This window comes from Mastomys coucha, unplaced genomic scaffold (assembly GCF_008632895.1).
Source record: "Mastomys coucha isolate ucsf_1 unplaced genomic scaffold, UCSF_Mcou_1 pScaffold11, whole genome shotgun sequence".
Lineage (NCBI taxonomy): Eukaryota > Metazoa > Chordata > Mammalia > Rodentia > Muridae > Mastomys > Mastomys coucha.
The window spans coordinates 24867787-24879701 of NW_022196893.1; the positions used below are offsets into that span (position 1 = coordinate 24867787).

The following is an 11915-nucleotide window of genomic DNA, read 5'->3' on the forward strand; positions in this document are numbered from 1 at the left end:
CTTTTCCCGTTTGTTTGTTTGTTTTGTTTTAACTCCTCTGAATGTCTGTTTGCTGGGTTTTGGTAATGTCCATATATTCTCTTTTAATTTAACCAGTTGAATTTCTAGTGGTATTTTTCAAAGATCCTCAATTTAGTATTTAATGACTTAATTCTGACAAAATGATTTAATGTAGACAAAAGCACAGTGTGTTCTTGCATGAATGTCAACACCTAGGAATAAGAAGAGGGATAGATTTTTTTTTTTTTTGTAACTACATACATGCTTTTCTAGGCTAGGGAAAATAATTGCAAAAGCAATAAATAAATAAACAAGTAAATAAATAAGTAAGTAATAGGTATATTAAGTAAGTAATAGGTATATTAATGTAACTAATGTAGTCTACCTTTAGGGAGCATCCCACTTAAGCCCCTCAAAAAGAAAGATATTAATATTTAAATACATGTATCGTATTATTTATACTCCTGTAAGAATTCTTTCATGGCCCTACTTTAAATTCAGAAGAAAAAAATAGTATGGATTTGCCACAAAGCAAAACAAAAATGAAACAAGAAAAATGACATCATACTATGAGAGTGGCTTTATTGTAATTAAATTTGGGTTATCCTGTTATTTCAAACAAGTGAACATATCCAGCTCTAGGAAGGACCTTCTGGCCTATATACTCTTGTATCTGGAGGATGGGGCCCTGACCTGGGTGCAGGGAGATACTGCATTTCAAAGCAACTCAGGTTGGACCATCAATCATCCACGCCTTTCATGTGTATTTAGGTGCTTGTTTTCGTCTTGATCTTATTTAATATATTTGCAATTCAGGGATGCACTCAACATAAAAACTCAAACATACTTAAATGAGTAAATCGATTTTTACACCTAAGTGACTAACTACAGCGCAATCCCCGAGGATGCTCTGAAGCGTGGCCTTTGACCTCTCTGAGGTCCAGAGGCATTTATCTATCTTAGGCAGAGGACACCAAAGAGCAAGGTAGCCAGTTATTTAAGAAAGAAAAAAAAAAAGAATGGCACGAGAATTGCAATGAATTTTAATAAACATCTTTCTATAATTCAAGTTCATTTCTTCCATAAGAATGCAAATGTATACATAAAGTGGTTTTCCCTCTTATTAAAAAGATAACACTAACCTTCCATTGTTAAGCATGACAAGCCGAAGGCTTTTTATTCCCCATAAAGTAATTTCCATAAAGTACTTCACATTTCTTTTTTTGCAATGGCAACAATTTTAATGCTTAATGTCTAGATTTATCTTATCATTTCTATGACTGAAGCTTTGGGTCTAGAATACAGAACAGTGTGCACGCAGAGCCTTTCGCAGACACCTGGCTGCTCTTGGGAGTTTCACCTTCCGGTAACGGGCTGTCCAGGCTGGCAAGGAGCCACTCCTTGTGCAGCTAGAGAACTGACTGATTTGGTTTGTCTTGGACCTCCTGCCTCTTCTTATATGTCTTGTGATTGAAAGAAACAACCCCCCCAACATGCACATGCCTTCCTATGAGGCTTCTGAACTCCTCTAACTACAGACGTGCACCTCAGGATACCTGGATTAGTAGTGCAAATCGAGCTGAGCTCTGCTCTGCAAACCTGGTCTGAAGAGATAAAAGAAGGAGCAGCTAAGACCCGGTGTTAGGAGGAAAGAGTCCGAGAGATAAAAAGCCTGCTCTTCATCTAGGGTCACGGACAGGTAGTCAGCAAAGACATTTGTTATACTCTCAGTTTTCTCTCAAAACCAGGAACCAGAATACTAGTCAGAAGTGAGATATAGTGCCCATCAAAGGAGTGTCCCTCTGAGAGAAGGACTGGCCCTACCCTCCGGCAGCTTCAGAGGTCTTGCAAGTCACATGACATTTGGTTTGGTGCCAGGAAAGGGACACAATGAAAATAAATGTGCAGACGTGGGGGAGGCACATGTAAAGAACCAGCTCTGCTTTCAGACGAACACCCCATAGCTATTGGCTCCTTCAGAAAATGACAGTTTGGGGTTGAGTCTCCTGATTCTTTGTTCTAAAAGACACATGCATTTTTGCATGAATGTGCTGCTGGGAGTGCAAACAGCAGGATGAGCCTCTGCAGCAGGTGGGGCTCCGCCTTCCTGCCTCTGTGGACATAGGCTTAGAGTTTTCTGCAGTGGTATCTTCCTCAGCTCCAGGTCCTGAAACCTGCGCTATCTCAGACATCGTTTCTCAGAAATCTCTCTGGTCATCTCACGGAGTCCCTCTGCAGCCCATGTAATGACGTGGAAGGACTGTGATGTATGTTGTGGTGCCTGCTATTGTAGGGGTATGGCTTTATGCTGGTCCTTGTCTTAGACTTGAGAGAAAATCCACCTGTGCCAGGCAGGGTGATACTTGAGGCCCGTATTAAGTTTCTGTTTTGTCCTCACATTAAAAGTGAAAAAGTAGAGGCCCGGTGAGTACTAACTAGGTTCTTGGCTAGATCTTGGAGTTGAACAGCAGAGACTCATATTCTGGTCAAGTATCACTAAAATGCTCATCTACTTCCCTCCAACCAAGTTGATTGTCTTAGGAATTGAATCTTATCCATTCCATATACTGTCAATTTAAAAAAAAAGAAAAGAAGAAGGAACACCCAGCATTTGTCATTGTGAACATTGAACTTTGAAGTGACTGGCGATGGCATCGAAGAAAGAAATAACAGATTCCCTGTCGTTTTAACACCATAGGATTAAGTGGTAGGGTAAAATGAACATAGACAAATGATCTAGTTCCCGAAAGCTTTTAACTGTATCTCTGTGTGAGTCCAAACTGTCCTTCAAATTGCCACATCCTGAAGGTTTGGTTGCAGGACTCTGCCGTTAATTATTCGGAGCTAAAGGGACCTTTAGCAAGTGAAGCTTAGTGGGAGACAGTGAGCATGTCCTTGGGTAGTGGGACCCCTTGCCCCACCCCTGCTCATTGCCTCTCCCCTCCCTCAACCCCACTCCCAGCCACCACAACCTAAGCTGCTTTCTCCTATCTACACTGCTCGCCATGTTTTCCCTCCCTACAGGCCCCAAACTGTGGATTGACAACTTAATGACAATTCAAAATCCTCCTTTCCCTCTTAGAAGTTCACCTCAAGTGTGTTGTCACCATGACCGAAGGCCAATTAAGTTATGTATTACCATTTCATTGTGGTTCATGAAACAATTAGTTCATTTGAAATGCCAATTACAAACACGAGATGATCTTACTGTTTTTTTCTTTCATAACAGGTTAGCACATGTTGATTTCTAGGCTGTCTTGAGAGCAAGAAACAATCCTTGAGAGCAAGAAACATGGTCTGGAGTTTAATTCACTTATTCTGGTATTCTCCAGTGGTTCTTTCTTTTTCTTTGTAAAAAATTTAAAAGAATTTTTTTTTGAAGATTTCATACAATGCATTTTGATTATTTCTTCCTGATATTGCTTCTAAGTCCAATAGGTTCCTTTGGTGTAATTGCTTATTGCTCTTAAATTTTCCTCTTTCTGCCCCTATTCCAGGATGATCTCTGAGCCCTGGGAGGAGGGGTATAATATAGATGTTCCATTTAGGGATGAACACTCTTGTACTGGCTGGTTTTGTGTGTCAACTTGACACAGGCTGGAGTTATCACTGAGAAGGGAGTTTCAGTTGGGGTAGTGCCTCCATGAGATCCAGCTGTGGGGCATTTTCTCAATTGCCCCTTGTGCGTGGTGCCATCCCTGGGCTGGAAGTCTTGAGTTCTATAAGAGAGCAGGCTGAGCAAGCCAGGAGAGGCAAGCCAGTAAGGAACATCACTCCATGGCCTCTGCATCAGCTCCTGCTTCCTGACCTGCTTGAGTTCCAGTCCTGACTTCCTTTGGTGATAAACAGCAATGTGGAAGTAAGCTAAATAAACCCTTTTTCCTCCCCAACTTGCTTCTTGGTCATGATGTTTGTGCAGGGATAGAAACCCTGACTAAGACAACGCTATAATATATTATTCTCTATGTGTTGATAGGCTGTGGTTCTCTATCAATCACCATCTACTGCAAAAGGGAACTTCTCTGATGAGGAGCGAGAGGTGTACTAATCCCTGGGTATAGTATAAGTCGTGAGGAGGTAGTTTACTACCATGTCCCTTTAGCAGAGCAGTATTAGTCACTAGGTTATCCTCTAGAGACATGAGTTTCAACCTGTGGGACACAACTCCTTTGGTACTCACATATCAGGTATCCTGCATGCCAGACATCTGCATTAAAATTCATAAGAATAGCAAAATTACAGTTGTGAAATAGCAACAAAATAATTTTACAGTTGGGGTCATCACCACATGAGGTATTAAAGGGTCACAATATTAGGAAGGCTGAGAACAAGCTGGGCCTTTGAGTTATCTGTCCATAAATTCTTGGTCCCTGTAATGGTGCCAAGCATGAGGCCATACTATGGAGCAGGCCTTACTAAAGCTATTAGAAAGTGATTGGTTATCCCCTTAATGTTCATGCCACTGTTGCATCAGCGGGCATATCTTGCTAGGTCTACTGTTATGGTAGCTTTGGGGGTTGCAGATGAGTAAGGCTGACACCTGATTTACTTTCCCCAGTAGTGTGGACAGCATCTTTCAGTGCTGTGAAAGCTATCTGTAGGAATGAAACTTCTCTCAAGGTCAATACCAGTTTGATTTCTTTATGGTGTATGTCTTGATTAGATTATATGATCTCTTCAAGAAACCAAGGTTTGGAAGGTAACCAGGAACAATATTAATATTCTGAAAACCGGTAGGGGAGCCATTCAGCTTTGGCAACCAGTGAAGGAGGCTAGCACAGGGTCAAGCCCATGAACTGAAGGGCAGACACAAAGGTTTCTTGAACACTCTCAATTCTTAGTGACCAGAAATATGATTGGCACATGGTGATCAAAAATCTGCAATTCCAGCACTAGGGAGGTAAAGATTATGAGTTCAAGGCTAGGCTGGTCTACATAATGAATTTCAGGCCAGCCTATGTGCTGTATAGCAAAATCTTGTCACAAAATATCCAAACAGTTAAAGCAAACAAAGCCAAACAAACCACGGTCGCTGAATAAAAGAACATCAGAAGTCTCCAAGGAACTAAGATTCTGCCAAAATGCAGACTGTATAATAGATCAATAAGTTATTTACATGAGACCAAGAACCCATTATTTGCAAACACTGGTAAGGCATTCTCAGAATCTACCGTGGAGGTAGATAGGTGACTTGGCATACTTTTTTATTTTAAATTTTGCAATAGAATTTTCATTTTTAATTTATTTTTTATTACTACATTCAATACAACATATATTTTTCTATCAATCATAAAAATGATGGGCATGTTATTAAATGAACATAAAAAGATAAGGTCTTTTTGTTTGTTTGTTTGTTTGTTCTGTTTTTTAGTAAAGCTTAAAAACCTGGCTCTTACTGTGGTAAAAATCCAAGATAAGAACAATTTTTAAACACTGGAGTTCAATTGTAATAAGGCTGTACTTCAATGTCCCTCATTTCACCAAAGGATTTTACTTCCATCGTAGCTAAGCTGAGAGTTGGCAGTTCTGCTGCACTAAGAAATGAATTGTAGGCATGATTTTTGGATACAGATTTCTTGCTATGGTCAAAGCTATTTGATTTGAGTGATTGTCTTCATTCTCAGCCCACAGGGAACAGGTTACATTCATTTAAGAAATGTTGTATATATTAAGATGGTCTATCCATGAAGTCATTTATCAATTGTTTCAATGATCAATGATTCTACATCGAGCGTGGCACAGACATTAGGTGAGGGTAAGATTCTGGTTCATTGGCTGTGATGATTTTGAAAAGCATTCATCTCAAAAAAAGAGTAACTTATTAAGTCCTCTTCTTCAAATTGATACATAATTATAAATATCAAGCAAAACATTCAGTCTTACTCTTTGTTGCTCTCTTACAAGCTACCTCCCAAATGAATTGTTTACATTTCTTTTGGCTATATAAATAATTTTGAAATATATAAGCTGTTCTGAAAACAATAGTATAGTGTAAAAACATCAAATAAACAATCCTACTAATAGAGAAGCTGAGACAGGAAAAGCATGATTTCAAGACCATTATGTAGTACACAGCAAGATACTGTCACATACAAACAAGCAGACAGTGTATATAGATTGTACAATATTGGACCTATTACCAATTACCAAATTAGAGAGAACACTGGGTGACAGCCAACAAACTTCTAATTTGTCATATTTTTGAATTTTAATCAATTAGGGTGTGTAGTGTTATGTAATATTAGGTAATATTAATTTTCATATTAAGAGATATTAAGGAAAAGTAATTGTTACTTCCTATTATTTTTATTGTTAGAAGTGGAATTATGTTTGTGTGGCTATCTTCTTTTGGGTTTGTTGAAAGATTACTTTCTTGCTTTTTCTGGGGTGTAGTTTCCCTCCTTGTGTTGGTGTTTTCCATCTATTATCCTTTTATCCTTTGTAGGGCTGGATTTGTGGAAAGATATTGTGTAAATTTGGTTTTGTTATGGAATACTTTGGTTTCTCCATCTAAGGTAACTGAGAGTTTTGCTGGGTATAGTAGCCTGAGCTGGCATTTCTGTTCTCTTATGGTCTGTATTACATCTGCCCAGGATCTTCTAGCTTTCATAGTCTCTGGTAAGACGTCTGGTGTAATTCTGATAGGCCTGCTTTTATATGTTACTTAACCTTTTCCCCTTACTGCTTTTAATATTCTTTCTTTGTTTAGGGCACGCTGTGTTTTGATTATTATGTGATGGTAGAAATTTCTTTTCTGGTCCAGTCTATCTGGAGTTCTGTAGGCTTCTTGTATGTTCATGGGCATCTCTTTCTTCAGGTTAGGGAAGTTTTCTTCTATAGTTTTGTTGAAAATATTTACTGGTCCTTTAAGTTGGGAATCTTCACTCTCTTCTATACCTATTATCCTTAGGTTTGATCTTCTCATTGTGTCCTGGATTTTCTGGATGTTTTGGGTTAGGAGTTTTTTGCTTTTTGCATTTTCTTTGACTGTTGTGTCAATGTTTTCTATGGTATCTTCTGGCCCTGAGATTCTCTCTTCTAATCTCTTGTATTCTGTTGGTGATACTTGTATCTATGACTCCTGATCTTTTTCCTAGGTTTTCTAACTCCAGCATTGTCTTCCTTTGTGATTTCTTTATTGTTTCTACTTCCATTTTTAGATCCTGGATGTTTTTGTTCATTTTCTTTGCCTGTTTGATTGTGTTTTCCTGTAATTCTTTAAGGGATTATTGTTTCCTCTTTAAGGGCTTCTAGCTGTTTACTTGTGTTCTCCTGTATTTCTTTAAGGGAGTTATTTATGACCTTCTTAAGATCCTCTAACATCATCATGAGAAGTGGTTTTAGATTTGAATCTGCTTTTCTGGTGTAATGGTGTGTCCAGGACTTGCTCTGGTGAGAAAATTGTGTTCTGATGATGCCAAGTAACCTTGGTTTCTGTTGCTTATGTTCTTATGCTTGCCTCCCACCATCTGGTTATGTCTAGTGCTATCTGCCCCGCTATATCTGACTGGAGCCTGTCCTTCTTGTGACCCTGATTGTGTCAGAACTCCTCAGAGTCAAGCTGTCTCTGTGATCCTGTGATTCTTGGTTCCTGCAATCCTGAATTCCTGGGTGTGTCCGAACTCCTAGGAGTCAAGCTGCCTCTGTGACATTGAGATCCTGGTGTGACCAAGCTCCTGGGATCCTGGGATCCTGGGATCCTGGGATCATGGGCGTGTTAAAGTGCCTGGGAGTAGAGCTTCCTTCCTCTAGGTGTTGTGGGACTGGCTGCGGGTTTTGCACCCAAGGTCTGCTTAGCGGAAGGGCCCATACTGGAAGGAACCTGTGCCACTGGTCGGGGGTCGGGGGTTCCTAGGTCCCTGGGTCCCTCTGGTCCCAGTTACTCCCGATGTTGGGACAGATGTTGTGTCCTCCTCACCTCTGGGCCTTTGTTCGTAGGCAAGTTAGAGCGCCTGGGAGTGGAGCTTCCTCTAGGTGTTGTGGGACTGGCTGCCTGGTCTCTGTATTTCTACCCAAGACAATACACTGTTTTTATTCTATTTGTGCTTTATGCTAAGTGAGAGACATTTCCATTTCCATGTATAGTCAACGATCATTGAGTTTATCATTTTTCAGTTATCACAGTTCCCGTTACTAAGTTCCAATAGCCAGGACTTACTACACCTGCCTAAAATCCTTTGCATCAGACAGGGACTGAGAAAGTCCCAGGAGGAGCTATTTCCAAATTCGGTTTACAAACAAAAGCAAATGTAGAAGGAGAGAATTTGAGGATAAAAAAAAATTCAATTATTTGATTCAGTCCTGATTTTGGCTACAGCCTAGCTTACTATCTATAGCCTAGTGCCACATTCCTCAGACTGCTGACTTATGAGTTTCAGGTTGAACTTACAGATTTGTTTTTTTTCTCTTTCTTTTTCAATAAAAAACCCCTCATTTCCTTAAGAGGAACAAGAGGCCCCATTTTTGTCCCTCACAGAGGAATTTGTTCAGGAAACACTCTGGTAACAGGGTTAGTTATTTGAGGCAGGATCCTGCTGTGTGCAGCATCCTTGAATAAATTGCATTGGAGGCTGCCAAGACTGTTTACTCAAAATAGATATAAGAGCTTCTGTTGCTCCCGGAGAATACAGAGCACCAAGGCTCACCGCAGGGCACCATCACTACACAATTCCTAGAAGCTTCCGTGTTACATACCGGTTTGTGTTGTAGTGAAGAAAAAAAAAAGGCAGACCTTCTAAATTAGCACCTTAAAACATGGCTGATAGCAGGCATGTCAGTGAGTTTAGTAATTAGTCCCTAGTGACCTTGAGAACAAATACGTATTTTAAGAAATGAGAAGTGGGATTATTAAGTTCAGACCAGCGTGTGACCCTGATTCTCAGTTGACATAAAGGTTCTTGTTTCAAAAGAAGTAACATCTATTCAGAGGGAGGGGCGAGGGAGGAACAACCTATAACGGAGCACGGTTCTCTTGGCTCATAAGACATAATGCTGCAGCCAGGACCTAGCCCATGGTCATGTACTAGGACATTTCAGGGAGTGTTAGCAACCAACCTCAGAAATGCAGTCTCTGAAAGGATCTCCTTTGACATTGTTGCTTGAGTAAACATGATAATGGATGTTCAAGGCCAGGGGACCAGATGGCTTCAGGGCTGTCCTCCCTGTAACTTTAGCTCACAGGGGTCATGGAATCCACTTATCTGTTGATAAAAACAGTCCAGACAGGCAGTTATGAGGGAAGCAGGTCAGGCCTCTAAGCACGATTCTTGGTCTCAAGATAGAGCTGAGTTAGGTGTGACAAGAGCAGTAAGACTGAAAACAGAAAACTCAAGGTCAGAATCAGGGGGAAGCTCGGGGGATCCTAGAACCAATGTTGGAGAAGCCACACTGCGTCATTTTATTTTCATTTCCTGAGAAGCTGACTTGCACTGTCTAGAATACAGTAATAGACCTTTGGACTTATAGAGAACACCTTATACAGAAGACCTCCAGGTTCGCCAAATACTGACTGAGATGCTTCAAAATCCGGGTCCCTGTGACAGCTTATGGTATGTCCGGGTTTACTGGGAAATTTTGGAGAAACAGATTGACAATGAGATTAATCAGCAACTTGGGTACACTGAAGACTGAAGACCAACATTTAGATTTTACGTTCACATATATGTATATATGTGTCTGTGTATGTACATATATGAATGTATGTATTGTGTGTATATATATGTATGCATGTATGTATATATGTATGTAATATATATCCACATATATCCATAAATACTGTCATTCATAAAAAAAAAAAAAAAAAGACTGAAGACCAATGGTCCTGTAGACATTAGAAAGCTTAAATGGGAACATGGGAAAATGTTAGGTGGGAACATGGAGCTCATTGTATACTAGTCCAAGTACCCATGGCCACATGGCACTAAACCATGTGGCACCAAATAAGTGCACCTGTACAATTTGTAAGTGAATGTTACAAGACTCAAGCAGAAAGTAAATCTCCTGCTGAAGGCGCCATGTAACGTCTCCCTCTCTCCCTCCCTGTCTCTCCCCCACAATCCCTCCCTCCCTCTCTCCCTCTCTTTATTCCTCTTTCACTCCCTTCCTCCCTCTCTCTATTCCTCCCTCCCTCCCTCTCTTTATTCTTCCCTCCCTCTTTCTCTCTCTCCCTCCCTCCCTTCTCTCTCCTAGTATGTCAGGAGCACTTAGGGTGACCAGCCTATGGTTTCAGCTGGTGGACGCCCCTCAGCAATTATGACAGAAGACAAGGAGTCAGACGTGGAGCTAAAAGAGCTTTTATGTACTATATCAGGCTGTATCACACAAATTACACACCAAAATAACATAGCAATCACTAGTATTACTAGCAGAACAATTCCAAACATCCTAACATTCTAACATCATAAGCTAAGGGATTCTAACATCATAAGCTAAGGAATTCTAACATCATAAGCTAAGGGATTCTAACATCATAAGCTAAGAGATATACGACCTGTCTCTGCTTTGCAGGCTCGGGCTCCCGACGTCTTCTTGGGCGTTGGTTGTGTGAACGCCTTATCAGGAGGTGGAAGGCGAGAGTCTGGGTCAGAAGGAGGGAGGCGAGAGTCTGAGTCTGAGCGGCGTGGATTCGTTCAGCAAGCCATCTCATCTCCAGCTTGGTCGCTTCTGGCCGTGGTTTTTAAGCTCTTTGCTTATCTCTATCTCTGTCTGCACGTTGGGCTTCGTGCAGCCCTCTGTCTTTATCTGGGATTCCACTCTGGGTTACCGCCTTGCAGTAAGCTTATCCATTTTACACATTTACTTTCATTTTATTCACTTGTCACTTAATATTTCATTTTAACCTTCCTGGCCTTCAGGCCTTACATGCTCCTTACAAGTAACAACATCAGTACTCCATCTTGGTTCTGTACCTTTGTGACCACCTAAGTCTAATCAGTCAATTATGTTCCTACCTCCTTAATGTAACATTTTTGATGTCCACACCATCTATAAAGCATATCAATTGCGGTGGAATACGAGGATGTCATTGCTGGTGTGAAGTCCGAGGTGTAGACATGACCTTAGGGACAAAACCAGAGTAAGAAACGATTTGGGAACATTTGAACGAAGCTGAGTGGCCTGCATATTAAACTGACCTGGGGAAATGAGCAAGGGCTGAATCATGGTGGTAATCAAGAGCTGAAGAAGAGGCAGGGAGGGGTTTATCAGAAGTCTGAGCAAACAAGGGCCATGCCATCTTGAAACCAAAAGATGACTTGAGGAACCTTGGAAGCTTCTAGTTCCTCAGGAAGGTGAAGGGTATAAGTAGAGGGAACGGTCTCATGGGCAGAAAGTTCACAGATGACCCGTCCGGGAAGCAAGGGAAAGCACGGCCATTGGGCAGCAGGGTAAATCACTGGACCGGTGGTTTGGAGACTAAGGGCAAAGGTCACGCCCTGATGGTTGCTAAGGATGAAAAGTCAAAAAAGGTTTCCTCGTTGATGAAGCCATAGCCAGAAGGAAGGGTCCCTAGAGTCACTAGATAGTTCTCCTGTTTCTTGCAGTGAGCTCTGGAGGAAAGGTTCAGTGATTTAAGAGTGTCTGTTAGCCGGGCCGCGGTGGCGCACGCCTTTAATCGGAGGACGAGGCAGGCGTATTTCTGAGTTCGAGGCCAGCCTGGTCTACAGAGTGAGTTCCAGGATAGCCAGGACTACACAGAGAAATCCTGTCTCGAAAAACTAAACAACCAACCAAACAAAAAAACAAAAACAAAAAAAAAAAAAACCAAAAAGAGTTGTCTGCTGATCTGTGCTATGTGGAACGATAGACCACCTGAACTCTGCTTTTGTCAAGGCTTGAATTACACTTTTGCATCTGAAGGAAGCCGAGCTCCTAGCTCTGAAGGAAGCCGAGCTCCTAGCTTCACTTCATCTCGTGGG

At 41.2% G+C, this 11915-nt stretch overlaps 1 long non-coding RNA gene across 2 annotated transcripts in view; it reads right to left on the reverse strand.

Annotated features, from left to right (window-relative positions):
- Nucleotides 1–9716, reverse strand: part of LOC116081861 — a 17287-nt gene extending 7571 nt beyond the window's left edge. Inside the window, exons 1-2 of one of the 2 annotated variants that reach the window (XR_004115048.1) lie at nucleotides 9473–9716; nucleotides 9055–9200 (exon numbers count right to left, since the gene is read on the reverse strand). This is a non-coding gene — a long non-coding RNA (uncharacterized LOC116081861). Of the gene's footprint in view, nucleotides 1–9054 lie in introns of both variants that reach the window. The other variant, XR_004115046.1, reaches the window with a different exon arrangement.
- Nucleotides 9717–11915: the final 2199 nt, after the last annotated feature.